This window comes from Megascapheus bottae, chromosome X, assembly GCF_031878675.1.
Source record: "Megascapheus bottae isolate mThoBot1 chromosome X, mThoBot2.hap1, whole genome shotgun sequence".
Lineage (NCBI taxonomy): Eukaryota > Metazoa > Chordata > Mammalia > Rodentia > Geomyidae > Megascapheus > Megascapheus bottae.
In genome coordinates this window covers 57,985,495-58,003,105 of record NC_143547.1, presented here as the reverse complement: position 1 = coordinate 58,003,105, position 17,611 = coordinate 57,985,495, and the positions used below count along the sequence as shown (strand labels likewise).

Below are 17,611 nucleotides of genomic sequence, written 5' to 3'. Positions count from 1 at the left end.
TTTCCTTACTACATAGAGATCTAAAAATGAAATACCCATTAAAAATCCTTAAAGAAATGACCACCCTGTTAACAAATGGACTAAAGAATTAAAAAGAGACATCTCTGGAGAGAAAATAAGAATATCCAATATTCATATGAAGAAAATTTCAACATCTCTGTTCCTAAAAGAAATGCAAGTCAAAACAACCTTGAGATCCCACTTCACCCCAGTTAGAATGGCCATCATCAAGAAAACAAATAATACTAGTTGCTGGTAGGGATGTGGCCAAAAGAGAATGCTACTACACTGCTGGAGGGATTATAAACTTTTCCAACCACTCTGCAAAGCGGTAGAGGGTCTTCAAAAGCTTAAATACAGAGTACATTCCCACTCCTGGGCATTTTACCCAAATGTCCAGAAACAAGGATATACTAAAGCTACTAGCAAAACCATGTTCACTGCAGCATTATTTATCATCTTCAATAGTTTTCTAAATGATATAAATGCTTTTTCCCAAAGGCAGATGCATGGTCTCAATTGTCCACTACAAGTCTAATGAAACTTGAGAAAAAAAACTGAAAAGACTAGCTTTGTGAGAGGAGGGACTGAAGGTGAAACCTGGGTGCTCGGTTACAACAATATCTAGTACCTAGTGATGCAGATAAGAGCACTTACTTTTTCTTGGTTTCTTTTTCTGAAACTCAAAGAAATTTTCAGCAAAGAGAAAAGGAAACAAGGCCAGTATTTCTCTACAATTTTCAATACACCACCTTATGGAGAACAGAAAATAAACAATAAGTAAAGAGGTAATTTATTTTTACAGAGATGATTTTGTGCTGTATAATATATTAGCTCTGAAAACTACTATTCCATCATTGGAAATAATATTAAATAATTTTTAGTTAATGACTTATGACATTTCAAATATTGTACTGTGTTATATAAATATATACATATATTTCACTTATCTAGAAACAATTTCATGAAGTGGCTTTTAGTATACTGTCTTTCAAAGCCCATAAGCAATATCCTTGCACACACATCAATATTATATAGTTGTCACTGACTTCCAATGAGTCAAAATATAATTTTCAATTTTATGAATGCAAAAGCTATGTGTATTTCAATCCAAATTTTGATTTTTACCATTTAAACTCTCGTCAGTCTAATACTATGTAGTATAATAATCTAACATGATGCTACACGGTTTCATTGAGCTATAGTACCTAGGCAAGCAAATGATCACAAATGGAAGTTACTGATAACCTACATTGTACTCTGTTACTAAATTCTATTTTATAGATAAGGAATATTAAGTTTGTCTTCAGCTTCTCTTAATTTCTTTGAAGAATAAGTTCATCAGAATATTATCCCAACATAGTTTAAAGAACAACAGTACTAAAAATAGTATTACACATTTATATTGTAGAATATTCTTTAACTTACCCTTGCTTTCACCCATTGATATAAGAAAAAAACACAAAATATAATGAAACTTACATAAACATATATTTTGAGATTTCATCATATAAAAAATATTTCTGAAAAATCCAAGATGTCAGTATTTAATGTGTCCAATTTAACCACTCTATTTAGTAATGTAAAAATGTAAGTTCCTAAAACAGGTTAAATAAAGTATTATTAACAATGTTATTGATATCACTAAGTATAAAAATTTTAATTTAAACTATGATTTAAAGGTACATAAGGTCAGTTCTGCTGCTGTTTTACTAAAACAAAAGTAATATGCATGACTGACCCTTTCCACCTGTATTTAAAAGAGCTACAAATCCATAATAATTTTACAATTTTTGTGAATATATAGTGGGTTGCACATACATATACATACATGTATGCATACACACAGACATATATACACACAACCACACAGATATGATATCAGAGAAAAAGATTTTCTGTAGACTCATTACTGTGTTGTCATGTTGCATTGGTATGTTTATTTCCAGCACTAGTATTTTCTTTGCATATTATCTCAACTACGATCCTTTCCTTTGTGTAAAAATAGTCATGCTAATGTGAAATCTGACAAAAAATCCTAATGTAGGCTAGGCATAAAAATTATTCCACAGATGTAAATTTTTCATGGGCTAAGTGTATGAAAAATGGGTTTTAAATGGCATTCTAGATTTCCCTTCTTTTTCATCTGAAATTATATTTTTCCAGAGCCGAGTAGGCTACCTCTCACTTTCCCATGAGTATTATTTTCCTTGCAGTATCAAAACAAGCTAAACTATTTTATTCTTTTGCTACAATAAGTAGCTCAAGCATATCCTTAAGGCATCACCAAACACTTCTCTCACTGAATACAATAATTCACATGCTTTGTTTAATTAAAAATAAGCTTCTTTTTATGCTTTTCTGAGTAACTTTCAGCATATGTATGGGAAAGTAAAAATCACCATATTTCTCATTTTATTACTAATTTGCTGATTGTTTTGTTTATTATGTTATCAATATGTGACTGTTAAATGAAATTAGCAAAATTTCACTTGTTTAGTCTTTTTTTGGAATGATATGAAGTATATAGGTGTTTCAAGTATCAATAAAAGTCTACAGAAATATTCACTGTTAATTATACACTGATTATATTCTGTTGCATGTGATTTATTCTTACTTACATTTCTCTAACATTTAGAGCTCCATTAATTGAAACAAACGTTCAATGTTGTCATTTGACCAGCTAATTCGAGATAGATTTTACATAAAAGAATTTCTAGGCTGACCTCAAACTGCAATACTTCAGGACTCAGTTTCTAAAGTTGACAAAATTACAAAAGTGTGATACTAGTGCCTGGCTATTAATTCAGTATAATTTTAAAATCAATATACCCAAAAGATCTCTTTTCCTCAAACTTAAAAAAATCACAAAAATCAATTTTATACACTCAAGAAAAAAATATTTGTGGAGAAGAGATATAAGCCAGGACTTATTTTAGAAGTCTAATATTAAATTTTACCAAATGGGAAAAATACTACAGTTATACAGTTTAATTATATTAAGGAACATGGTAAATAAATCAGTAAAATGCATACTATATCAGTAATATAAGTCTAAAGAAGAAAATAAGAGGAAAATTAGAGCATTTTATATGTCCATTTTTTCTTTAATTGTAAGGAAAAGTCTGGTTGATAAATATATAGGCTAGTAAATTCTCTATCTATTGCTAAATAATTTTCCAGAGAGTATCATGAATATAGAGACACGGAGGCATGAGCTTACTTTTCCTATTGGTGGAATTATGTTATAACATGATAAAATGAAAGAGATAGAAGCCATTTTAGATCAGGTAAAGGCTGTTAGGGCAGGGTGAAGACTTCAATTTTTGAGCTGAATACAAAAGAATAACACTGTGTTACTTCCATTCTGAAAAGCTCATTTTAACTGAGGTATTGATAAAAGGCTCCAAAAGTATTAAGATAAAATAGGACAAAAATTCAGTATGTTAAAATATTTCAAGTAAAATGTGCTGCTGCTATGTTATACAAGAGAATTAGAAGGTGTTAACACAGAAAGATTTGAAATATAGCTTAAAGTCATGGCTTGTTAAATGTTTTTAATAATTTAGTTGGAGATGTGGTGGTGTATGTCCACAATCCTAGATATCGTGAGAGGGTAGACTCAAATAAACAGTGAGAACCTTTCTGAAAAGGAAGAATGAAAAGGAAGGGACAGAAAAAGAAAGGAAGGAACAAACCAACAAATAAAGGAGAAAAGATGGATAAATAGTATGAAAAACGAGATTAATCAGTAATAAATTTAAAGTTTTAGATTATAATTTACTAAATTATAAAGGATGGGAAAAAACAGAAGAGAAAAAGCTGTTTTGGTGTACTTTTAAGATGTGCAGAAATTCAAGGGAAATTATTGAGAAATAAATGTTTTAATTTCATTTTTATTGTAATGTATAGAGGAGTTACAGTTATAATCACCAGATAGAAGATGCATTATTTCTCACACATTGATACCCCCTGTCATGTTTTTGTCCCCATTTCCCCTCCCTACCCCATCCCAATCCTCTTGTTTACCTCCTTCCCTTTCCTATTTCAAATAAACGAATATACAATATACCATGTAACAAAGTCAGATACAGTAACAACATGAGATTAATCAAATGGCAACAAAAGAAAAGAGAAATAACATAGTACATTAAGAACTACAATTACACATTATAAACCTCTTCTTTCCATAACCTGGAGAGCCTTTAATTTAGCCTCATCTTGTATGACCGTATACATATACATATATATATATATATACATATATATATATATATATAGGTTTTGAGCTATTGTAATCCTCTGTTAGGAGAGTCCTAGGTTTATACTAATTATTATAACTGAGGGAAACCACTGAGCATGCGTTTCTTTGGATCTGGCTTGCTTCAGTTAATATGATTTTCTCCAAGTCTTTCCATTTCCTTACAAATGGGGTGATGTCATTTTTTCAGATGGCCACATAAAATTCCATTGTGTATAAATACCACATTTTGTTAATCCTGTCATCTACTGACGGGCATTTAGGTTGGTTCCATAGCTTTGCTATGGTAAGTAGTGCTGCAATGATCATTGTTGGGCTAGTGGGTTTAGTATGTCCTTGTTTCTGGATGATTGGGTAAATGCCAAGTAGTGGATTTGCTGGGTCATAAGGGAGCTCTATGTTTCGTCTTTTGAGGAACTGCCATACTGCTTTCCATAGTGGTTAAATGAGTTTACACTCCCATCAACAGTGTAGTGAATGTTGTAATGTGTGCATCTGAATTTATGGTAGAAGCTTGTACTGAACATTTGCCTTTAAAGCATAATCAGGATGACCTCCTCGGAATAATAAATTTGGAGATAAATGTCATACTGCAAAACATGGGCAGTATGTAAAATTGTTTAAGAAAGTTGGAAAGCAAATCAAAAGATGAAAAAAATGAATCAAAAGAAATGTTTTCAAACAAATCAGTGAAATCAGCAAACACAGAAGTTCGTAGCTGGGTACTGGTGGCTCACACCTGTAATTCTATCTACTAAGAAGGCTGAGATCTGAGTATTGCAATTCAAAGCCAGCCTATACACTAAAGACATCTCAAATTAACCACCAAAACACGGGAAATGGTGCTGTAGCTCAAGTGGTAAATTATTAACCTTGAGCCCAGATTTCAAGCTCCACGACCAACAGAAAAAGGAAAAAAAAGGGAAAAAAGAAGTTTAGAGCAAAGAAACCAACAAAATCTACAAGCAGATTTATTACACTATCATTAATTTTGCATTACAAAGACATAAATACCAAGATAAATAGAAAGCTCACATATTATGAACACATCTTCACTAGATATACAACAGACAAGGGTCTCATATCTAAAATTTTATATTTAGAACTTAAAAAATTAAATCCCCACCCAAAAAAACACAAGTCCTCAAAGAAACAGCCATCTCATCAATAGGTGGGCTAAAGACTTAAAGAGACGTCTCTGAAGAGGAAATAAGAATGGCTAATAGACACATAAAGAAATGCTCCACATCCCTGGCCATAAAAAGAAATGCAAATCAATTGGCTGCTGTGGCTTAAACCTGTAATCTTAGCTACTCAGGAGGCTGAGATCTGAGGACTGTAGCTCAAAGCCAGTGCAGGCATTAACATCTAAGATAGAGATCCCTTATGACCCAGAAATAATACTCCTGGGCATTTATGCAAATGTCAATAAACAAGGACATACTAAAGCTACTAGCACAATGACGTTCATGGCAGCATTATTTATCATAGCTAAGATATGGTACCAACCAAGATACCCTTCCGTAAATAAATGGATCATGAAAATATACTATTTATACACAATGGAATTCTATGCTTCCTGTAGAAAGGATGAACAAAGGATGAACTACCACAACAATTCCATCCATAGTAAACAAATCACTTAAAAAATAAAAAAAGGGAAGGTCCGGTTCTTTAGCTTAGTGGTAGAGTGCTTGCCTAGCATGCACAAAGACGCAGGCTCCATACCTAGGTACCACATATATAGAAAAAGCCAAAAGTATGAGGGGCCGGTGGGGGGAGGGAAATGGGGACCAAAACATGAGAAAGGGTATCAATATATGTGAATTGTGAAGTAATGAGTCTTCTATATGGTGAATATAATGTAACCCTTCTATTAATTACAATAAGAATATGCAAAAAAATGAAAAAGCCGGAAGCAGTGCTGTGGCTCAAATGGAAGAGCTCTAACCTTGAGAAAGCCCAAGGATACTGGTCAGGCCTGATTTCAAGCCCCAGGGCTGGCAAAGAAAAAGCTTCCCCTAATTATGATATGTGGATTTTAACATCCTACCTATATATCATATTTATTTAATAAATAAACAATGTTAGTCTGTGATCTTACATGAAAGAATTCAGATACAGACATTTGAACAACACAATGACTTAAGGGCTAGGAATCTGGCTTTGTTGTAGAGTGCTTGCCTACTATGCATGAAGCCCTGAGTTCAATGCCTCAGTTGGAAATGGAAATGCGGCTCAGGTGGTAGAGTGCTAGCCTTGAGGACATGATGCTCAGGGAGAGTGCCAGCTCCTGAGTTCGAGCTCCAGGACTAAAAAAAAAAAAAAACAAAACAAAACCAACCAAACAAACAAAACCAGGAACCAGTGCCTCACATCCGTAATCCTAGCTACTCAGGATGCTGAGATCTGAGGATCATGGTTCAAAGCCAGACCAAGATTGAAAGCCTTTGTGTGACTATTACTTACAATTGACCTCCAGAAAACCAGAAGTAGTGCAGTGTATCGGCAGCCTTGAGCTGAAGAGCTCAGGGTCAGAGCCCAGGCACAGAATTCAAGCTCCATGACTGACAACAACAAAAAACTAATATCTTTAAACATAAAATACTCCATGAATTATGTGAGATAAATATACCTCGCTTTAAATATTGTTTAGAAATACTTATTTTATTATGTCGATTATACGATGGATGTTATATCCAAGCCCAACAGACAATGAGTAAAAAAATTAATAATACATACATCATGAGAATAGAAGGAAATATTCATAATTTATACACATATGACACTATTTCCTTCCCTTGTTAATAGTGAATGATGTTTCATATGCATTCATCCACTAACAGTATCTTTATATTTTTTTTCCTATTTAGAAAAGTTTATTGAACACTATGCTTGCATCACACTTAAGAAAAACTTAATTTTCTCTGAAGGCATACTACATTTCATATGCTTGGTATTTTTGGGGGGTAATAAAAATAAAATTAAATATGAAATTAGTAAAAGCAGAATATAAAACATGCTAAGCAAAAACAACTCCAAAAAGTCACCATAGAGCGACAGAATATTTCCTGTATACGATACATGTCTTCTATGTAAATCATATCAATGCAATTTTTAGAACCATATTTAAAGTTTTGCAATTTGCTATCATATTTTGCTTCCATCACATAATCTGCTGCTTTTATTATTGCAGTGACTATACCTGCAATGATCCACAAAATGTAACCAAAAGTTTTATTGTTGTTGTTGTTGTTTTTAAAAGAATTGCAGCTATTTCTCAAGATTTGAGAAATCTGGCCCAACTTTTGTGTAGTTTCCTGAGATTTCAGCCCCACTGAAGTCAAAGCCAGGATTCTCTTTTTGGAACATTGCTAGTGTGAGCTTTCTCTGCATCTGGTCTTGTACTCAAGGGTCAGCTGTATATTCAGATTCTAGTAAGGAAGTCCAACAATTGTCTGCATCTCTCTTTGTCTTTGTAAGAAAAATTCGGACCATTTTTCAATCCTCCAAAGTCCATGTTCCTTCATCAGCTATTGTGGAATCGAAGAGGATCTCTCGGCCGCCCACAGCCAGCGCCACGTGCTGGCTCTGCAGACCTCACTGGACGTCCTGCGCGCATGCGCCTGGCCGCACCCACACCTCGATGAACACCTCCTCCAGCATCTGGTACCACTGGCCCCATGGCGTCCCGTACAACACCACCCCGCTGCGCTCCTCGAACGGGGCCGACATGCTCTGCATCCCGGCCCCGCCGCCAGTATCTTTATACTTTAAATGCCGTCAAGTTAACCTATAATAAATAATAGCCTCTTACACAAAAACGAAGGAAAGAAAAAGAAAGAATGGACGAAAGAAAGAAAAGAAAGAAGGAAAACAAAGAAAAAGTTTCATATATCTCACACTTCTAGAGATTTCGTAGAGGATAATGTTGTTGCCTTTTAATCAATAGTGAAAGCCTTGTAGTGGACAACATCAAGTAATTGGGAAGAATATAAGGGAGGTCAAATGATGAAGAAAAAAGAGACAATTTAAATAGGACAGGCACACTAATTTGTAACAGCTTGCTTTCATGGGAACTATTCAATACCTTAAAAGTCCACATCAATCCCCACAGAAACTCCTTATTAGCTAGTCACCTACTAGGGGCTCTATAAAAGTTCTTCTCAGTTTTCAATATCAAACTTCAAGCACATGAACTTTTGTGGGAAAAACACTATCCAACACACATTGTATAATAGAAATGCTTATTTTACTTCTCTGCAGTTAGTATAAAGACATAGCAGAGGTTACAGCATCTACCATAAAGTGCAAAGTACCAACAGAAAACAGGTTTGTATAAAATTTACCACTGATATATTCTATTCTGTTAACTGTGAGAATTTATCTTCTCATTACCTCACATTTACATAATAAAATATATTCCCAAACAGCTATTTGATCTTTAATCATTTTTGGAAGATTTGATAGAATTTTGAGAGAGATATAAATTGATAAATAGGACTTTTTGGTGATGTTCCTGAGGAAATTAACAATGTTTACGTGATGGGAAACTAAAGATAAAATTATTGGCACCTCTGGAACAATCCTTGCTCTATAATGTTATTCATATGTTTATATCTTCTTTTTGTGAATATTATCAAAAGGAGAAAGTCATGTATGAAAATCAAGACCACTTGCTCCAAACTTAAGAAATTAAAAATACTGGGAGCCTCGAGTTTGGCCTACTGGTAGAGTACATGCCTATCAAGGGAGAAGACCTGGGTTCGATTCTCCTCAGAACCACATACATAGAAAATAGCCGGAAGTGGTGCTGAGGCTCAAGTGGTAGAGCTCTAGCCTTGAGAAAGCCCAAGAATAGTGCTCAGGCCCTGAGCTCAAGCCTAGAACTGGAAAAAAAAATAAAGGAAATTAAAAATACAAACAAAGCTTTGGTAATTAACATAGTATATTCTTTAACATTTTATTACTGTACTCCATTTCCAAATATATGACTCTGGATCTTATTCCTAATTTCTTGATGTAGTTAATAACATGGGCTTCCTAAGAGTCTAGAGAAGATTAGCAAAAATTTTATACTCAAAGTATTAATAACTATTTAAGGAATTCTTAGCACTCAAAAGTTTTATGTTTACCGGGATTAGGTGGCTCACACCTGTAATCCTAGCTACTCAGGAGCCTGAGATCTGAGAATCACAGTTCAAAGCCAGCCCGGACACTAAAGAAGGTGAGACTCATCTCCAATTAACCACCAGAAAACTGGAAGTGGCACTGTGGATCAAAGGAGAAGAGCGGTAGCCTTCAGCTGAAGAGATCAGAGACAGCGCCCAGACCAAGTTCAAGTACCACAAGCCAAAAAAAAAAAAAAACCTAAAACAAAACTTTTGTGTATAACAGATTAATTACAATCAAAGATCAGAGAGAATAAGAAAAATGTTTATTATAAATTATGGTTTTACCTGATGTTAGACATTATTATCAGTATTGGGCTTTCACATAATTTAGAGTTCTTAGAAGAATCTTATTTCATTAGTTGTGAACCCATATATAATTTTATTTGATATAATTTTATTTGATGCTTAGAAATTGTGTAGTATCGAAATGATATGAAAAGAAATCTTGAGGTGATATCAGATGACAAATTTGGCATATCATGGGAAAATTTTAATATAATTATGCTAAGAATAAGAAGATGCTTTCTAAAAATTTCATAGATGGAAACAAGAAAAGAGTAACGATGTAATTACAAGAACAAATTTCAGGATAGTGTATGTTATAAATAAGGTCATACAGAGGTAGATTCATAAAAATACAGGCAAAGATATTCATAGACACATAGATAAAAATTCAAAGAAAGCTAAAAAAATGCTCCATGAATATGAATGAATTTTATGTATGACACACCTTACATCATGGGAAGTACTAAGTGTACTGTTTATCAAATAGTGCTAGTTAACTGGTCACTCAGGTGCAAATAAAGTAAAATATACTTCTGCTTAAAACCATACGTAAAATTCATTTTAGATATGATGTTTACATTATAAAAATATTAAAGAATTCAATATTAAAAGTATCTACAACAATGTATTAAGCATAGTTTCATAAACAACTCACAAACATTGGAGGTGCCCTTATGATAAAGACAGGTAGAAAAAGACAAGAACTACATATTTGTAACAAATAATCATCCAAACTATTTATAGTACTAATAGTTTATATGTAGTACATTTTTCTTATTGACACCTAGATTAGTAAGACTGTCTAGTCTCATTTTCCTTTTCTTAGATCTCTATGATTCTTCACAAAGCATTGAGACTAGAATTCTACAACTGTGAACTTTTGTTACATGTTTTCCTAAACTGTGCAATTTCTACATATTTCAGTCAAAATAAAAGCAAAACTTAACTATTTGAATTCTGAATATCCCTCTTGGTCATTCTCCTCACTATTCTAGCTTCCTTGACCTTCCATGAAAATACTCACCAAATACTCCGTTTTAATAATTACCTCACTTTCCTATGATAGGCATATTTTCCAACCAGTATCCGTGTGGAATTCCATTATTTTGTTTACTACTGTAGTCCAGTGTAATTTGTTTTGACCACTATATTCATATATATTCACTGTATATATTCACTATATTATTTATCCTTTGTCTTAAAAATTAATTTGTTTTTCTAATATTACTCTCGATCTCACTTTGCTTTTTCCTAAGCAATGATTATATTGTTAGAATGTTATAAGAATATATCATACTTTATTTAGTTCACCTAAGCAAATTCATTTTTCTGAAGTTTTACAGAAGGGGAAAATTCAAAAGCATGTTGTACACTGGCCATAAAAGAAATGCAAATCAAAACAATTCAGAGATCCCACCTCACTGCAGTTAGATTGGTCATGATCAAGAAATCTAATAACAACAGATGCTGGCACAGATGTGGCAAGGAGGGATCACTACTACACTGTTGGTGGAAGTGTAAACTTGTTCAACCACTATGGAAGTCAGTATGGTGGTGCCTCAAAAAACTAAACATAGAGATCCCCTATGACCCAGCAATTCCACTACTTGGAATTTACCCACTAGTCCAGAAATAAGGACATACTAAATCCACTAGCACAATGACGTTCATTGCAGCATTATTTACCATACCAAAGATATGGAACTAACCCAGATGCTCCTCAATTGAAGATTGGATCAACAAGATGTGAAATTCTATGCTGCCATCCGAAAGAATGACATTGCCCTATTTGTAAGGAAATGGAAAGACTTAGAAAAAAAGTCGTATTAAGTGAAGTAAGCCAGACTTATAGGGACATAGGCGCAATGGTTTACCTCATTTGTCATAATCAGTAGAAATTTGGGCTTTCCTAGCAGAGGTTTACAATAGAACAAAAACTACAGACATTAGACCAAATAGTATGACACTAAATGTAAGGACCTCCAGGATACAGAAACAAAAGCCATATAACAAGTGATTGTTGTCCTTAATCTACAATGTTATCTCTCATCTCTTTTTCTGTCTCTTGGTTATCTCATTATTTTACAATATCTTATCTTCTTATCTGATACATTGTATATATGTTTATTTGAAATAGGATAGGGAAGGGGTGAACACAAGAAAAGGGGGGTTTGTGGGAGGGAAATGGGGACCAAAACATGAAAAAGTGTATCAATATTTGTGAAGTAATGCATCTTCTATCTGGTGACTATAATGTAACCCTTCTATTAATTACAATAAAAATATATGGGAAAAAAAGCCCACAGGGGGAAATAAACCATGATGTAAGCTAGAGTCCTTGGTTTTTTTCTAAGGGCTCTGTTCTTCACAAATTAACAGCATATTTTATCCAATGTATACACTGTCTCTCATTTTTCCTCAAATATTGTAATCTTATTGTCTTTTAAAACCATAAGTCAGGACTACTACTACTAAAGCTTTATGGAATAGTATTTGTTTAGCATGTTGAAGACTTTGACTCCTATCCACCAAACGAAAAAAAGACACCAGTGGAACTGGATTAGGTTCATCTACAAATGTTTTCTGTTAGCGTGGTTACTATTTTAAACCCTTGAATGCACATGCATTCAGATTTTAAAGTTGTCTCCTCTGTTTTGATATACAAAATACTTTTGCAAGGGACACAACTCCATCTATAGTAAACACATCACTTAAAAAAATAAAGGAAGGGACACTTGTTTAGCCTAGTGGTAGAGTGCTTGCCTACCATATACATAGAAAGGGCTGGAAGTGGTCCTGTGGCACAAGTGGTAGAGCTCTAGACTTGAGAAAGCCCCAGGACACTGCTCAGTCCCCGATTTCAAGCCCAGGACTGGCAATAAGTAAATAAATAAATAAAAATAAAAAAGTGATTGTTGAGGAAAGAAAAATTTAATTTTTCCCTCACTAGCATGAAGGATTTATTAGGGAAAAAGTTTTGTTCTGAAGGCTTAAGTATTTTTTGACACGAATCCTTTTCATGACAAATTTATATGAAAATTTCATGTTGAAATAAATATACTGTAAAGAGTCATGTAAGATCATTCCGTTATAGTAACTAAGAAAGGTTTGAGACTGCTATTCCCTCTGCAGAAATGTTATGAACAGATGCAAAGTGATAGAAGGCTGACACGATAATGAACACCAAGTAAGTAGCATAGCCGTCGTTGACCACGATTTCTTCATTCTAAATCTGTCCCTCCGTGTGTACTAAAACTTTCTCGAACCCTATCTCAAAACCCATTGGCTCTTTAGATGTGTTCTTTTCAATTCTCAGGGTCTGCACTAAGTAACTTTGAATTACAAGTTTTTCAATCTTTACATGTTTGTGAAAACAAATAATGAACTCCTGGGGAAACACTCCTATGGTGGTCCAAAATGTTTCTGGATTCCCATCAGTCATGCTTTCATGTGGGTGTTTGTCATCACTAGATGTCGCTAAAATCACTTCAAACCCTTCAGAGTTCAAGCAGAGATCAACTCTTCTCATTTTTGTTTAGCCTTTCTGTTGCATGTTTATATATCAATAAAAATGATTCCAAAAAATATTGTTGAGCTTGACTATGGGCCCTGCTCACCTGGGCCTCAGGATAGCTTGGGGGCCAGGACCCTCAGCCGGGGATCCACCCCGCCCCACCGCGCCTGGCCCCGCCCCCTCGCTGGGCTCCCATGGACTTCATGGGTGGGCTGGGGGATGCCCGCTCAGGGGTCTCCAGGTTCTCCCAGGTCTTAAGTATTTTCTCTCTAAAAGTCATATTTATTTTAACGCTCAGCATGAAGGAGATTCATAGTTTATATTTGTTAAATGAATAAAAATGTATATGTTAAAGAAAACTAGTGGCAGTCTATCTAAATCTCATACATAAGAGCAATAAACATGGAGCTGGGAGTTTGGCCTAGGGGTAGAGTGCTTGCCTTGCATGCACAAAGACCCGGGTTCAATTCCTCGGTACCACATGAGTAGAAAAAAGCCAGAAGTGGTGCTGAGGTTCAAGTGGCAGAGCTCTAGCCTTGAGAAAGTCCAAGGACAGTGCTCAGGCCCTGAGCTCAACTCAAGCCCAGGACTGGTTAAAAAAAAAGAGCAATAAACAAATAAACATTAACATAATTGTCTAAATACACTCATAAGAATATTGCATTATACAAATATCAAACAGCATACTTAAATAACGTAAGTAATAATCTTGTAGGTAACTTGCAAAATACATATTCTTGTTTGCAGAATTCAGTAATGGGACCAAAACTTGTGTATATCTAGCAAACTTCTAATTCATCACTAGGCTATTGGTCCGGGTAATGGTGTCAATTTTTATATAAATAGGTCACATGAAAAAAGACAAATTCATTGACATAGGAAATTCAGTACGTTTTTTTGAGTCAAATGAGTAAGCTGAGCTAAGAGCTTCCTCAGAGAACAAGATACAACCAGCAGAATAAAAAAAAACCCTGAATAATCGAAGGAAGTATACATAAATGGTTCTTCTAACAAATTAATATGCATAATATAATGAGAACAAAGCAAATCAGTAGAAAAATTCAAGTAATCTGATAAAATGGGCAAATTATATGAATAGACATTTTATAAAAAGAGATACCCAAATGGTCAGCAAATATATGAAAATTTCATATAGAAATTTTATCAAATTCATCAAAACCATACTGAATTTTCTCTTGGTCTCAGTTTGAAAGGCTATAATAAAGACAAGTGATACACACTAGTTAATATCACCTACACACTCTTGTATGAAATGTAAAATAATACAACCATTTGGGAAAACACTAGGGAACTTCTTCACAAAACTAAAAAACAGAAATGCAATTTGATTCAGCAATTTCAATATGGGATATAGATCTAAAGAAAAGGAAATTTGCTTTGCAAGTAATTGTCATTATTTGTATATTCATTTGCATGTGTATCTTGATTATTTAAAATAATCAAGATATTTATGTATTATATGCATATATTTTATATATTATATGTCACACTATATCCATACATATTTATTTAAGGATATATGCCACAGGCATGAGTGACCATCTTGGATAATATTGTAGTATGAGGCTGCTTTATTTTCAGGTATAATATTGTAGTGTGAGACTGGTCTATTTTCAGGTGGAGCAGTCTGTTCACACTGTCTAAGGTCCTTAGGCCAATGTTCAAAAGCTTGTTTAGAAGAAAGTTACCCAAAGTTCACCAAATGCTAATAAAGTATCATTTATTACTATTTATCTGTGAAAATAAAGCAATTAAGTTAATGAATTATGAGGGAAAGGATGAAATTTGGAGGGTCTGTGTCTGTCCTTACATTGGTTAATTATGAAAATACTCATCTAAGCTTTATGAGGAAGGGTAGTTGTTAGAAGAATCATGTATCTATTTAGAAAGCATGAAGCTCAGATAAAACTCAACAGTGCCTGCATTAACAGAAGGGTTCTTAAAAACTCAGTCTTTATTTTAAGGATTTGTCAAAGAGTTTCAGTTAAGTTAGATAAGTTTCTTAAAGTCAAATGTAAATCAACATCAGGTGAAGGTAAAGTTGATATTCTCTCTCAAAAGAGAGACAATTACCTACAATTCTCCCTATAATTCTGAGTGAAGGATTTGAGTTGAAATAAATTCACAGTTTGACAGTCTATTTCAAGAAAAAATTCCTTCTCAGTCAAGGATTTGAAATACATTCATAGTTTGAGGATCTATTTCAAGAAAAAAATGACGTAGAAATGTTCATCATATAATCAATAAAAGCTAGCATGATTTTTATTGATTTTTCATAGAAAATCCATATTTTAATGACTCTATTATATATTTGTGTAAACAAATTATACTCCTTGGACCATTACTGTTAAAACTGATTTTACATCACTAATGTTTTTTAAGTTTCTTTAGCTTAAGAGATATATTTTTGGTAGCAGGTGAATATATTCAGGATTTTGTTTTCCTGAATGAAAGATGCATTGAATTGCATTCATAAGTCCTTTTTAACATAGCCTAAACTTCCTTACAGAGTGAAAAAATACAAATTCTTTTTTTTTTGGTGGGTCATGGGGCTTGGACCCAGCCTGGGCACTGTCCCTGAGCACTTCAGTACAAGGCTAGTGCCCTACCCTTGAGCCAACCCTCACTTCCAGTTTTCTATAGGTTAATTGGAGATCAGAGTCTCAGGTCCTTTTGTGAACAGGCTGGCTTTGAACCTTGATCCTCAGATCTCAGCTTCCTGAGTGGCTAGGATTACAGGCGTGAGCCACCACACCTGGCAAAAAAATAAAAATTCTTTCAAATTCAAGACAGATTGTCATGCAATCTCTCCTATATTTTTATGAGTTTTTCAAAATATCACAGTTATAAGCATTTTATGGAAAATGAGTAGAAAACACATTTTCATCTGTTGTATTTGATTGATTCATTCACATTAAGTGGATGATGAAAATATGTAGGATCTTCTTTACTTTTCTATAAAATTTATCTTTTTCTCTGCAGTTACTATATTTTTAACATTTTTATCTGGAACTATTAGAGTTGATTATATAGGGCGTCTTGTACATAAAAGACATGAGGCAAGATATTAAATATTAATACAACTACAAGTCCATACAAATCCTTGTGATTTTTATGGCAATTCTCTCCCTCAATGTCCATACACTTCTATTGATGAAGGTCATATTTATATTATTATAGAAAATCTGGCCCTGTTCCTTTCCCCTTTTGCTATCATGCAAGATGAGTTAGCCCAGTATACACAAGATAGGTTTCAGAAAAACAGAACCGCACTATCACAGTTCCAACTTACTATGTCTGAAGGCAATTACAAATTTAAAAAATAGATAATATTTAATGATCTATTTTCAAATAACTTTCTCTTAGGAAGATTGCAAAAATGTCCATGGACATTTTGTTGCTACTCACCAAATGACAGAAAGTATATACAGCATTCAAGAACAAAATAGAAAAATGTAAACTATTTATAAAAATAGTTTGTGTTCATCAGTTGATATTATTACGTTTGCTCTTTGTGTTTTCTCAAATTTTATAAAAAGGTGACTCTAAAAACAATGTTCTAGCTCTTCATTGGTTCATAAAAGAATTGTTGTGCAAAACTCTGAAGTTTAAGCTTCAATGATTTAAGCTTCAATTGTTTAACAGAAAATTTATCGTAATTTGCATTCTTCCAATCTGGACTGCATTCTTGCTTTGTGCCCCATTTAGATAAGAAATATTTTACCTTTGAGAATTCATCTTTTCTATAAAAATGGATGTTTATATTGTAAAATATTGGTTAATAACAATTTTGACATGTGAAAGGAGAAGATACTTACATGAAACTGTTAATGAAATGCTAAAATAAGCTGGGCTCTGGTGGCTCATGCCTGTAATCCTAGCTACTCAGGAAGCTGAGATCTGATTATTGCAGTTCCAAGCCAGTGCAGGCATGAATAAAAGGAGTGGCAATGTGGCTAAAGTGTTAGACTGGTAGCCTTGAGTTGAAGAGCTCAGGAACAACAACCAGGCCCAGAGTTCAAGCCTCACAACTAAGCAAAAAATAAAATGCTAAAGTAGATTTTGATAGTCACTACTCATGCTACTTACCTACAATGTGTATAATCCTGCACAAATGTTTGCTTTTTCAACTAGCTTGTAAAATTTTGTATACAAATTCATGGAATAACAATATAAGAATTCAGTCTGAATTTCATCAGATAGTTTCTTTCAATATTTTATTGGAACATAGGGATTATTTATTCAAAACAATAATGGAATAGAAGAATGATAGTCTGGTCAAAAGAGTAGATAGGCCTAAACAATCAGTTTCAGTTGGTAGCATTTTCCTCAGGCAAAATAGAAAGTGGGATTTCA

The 17,611-nt window shown here is 33.7% G+C and overlaps 2 pseudogenes; both read right to left on the bottom strand.

Moving 5' to 3' along the window:
* Positions 1-7,515: 7,515 nt before the first annotated feature.
* LOC150041148 (nudC domain-containing protein 2-like) lies at positions 7,516-7,996 on the bottom strand (annotated as a pseudogene).
* Positions 7,997-12,817: 4,821 nt separating this feature from the next.
* On the bottom strand, positions 12,818-13,249 carry LOC150041147 (intraflagellar transport protein 25 homolog pseudogene; annotated as a pseudogene).
* Positions 13,250-17,611: the final 4,362 nt, after the last annotated feature.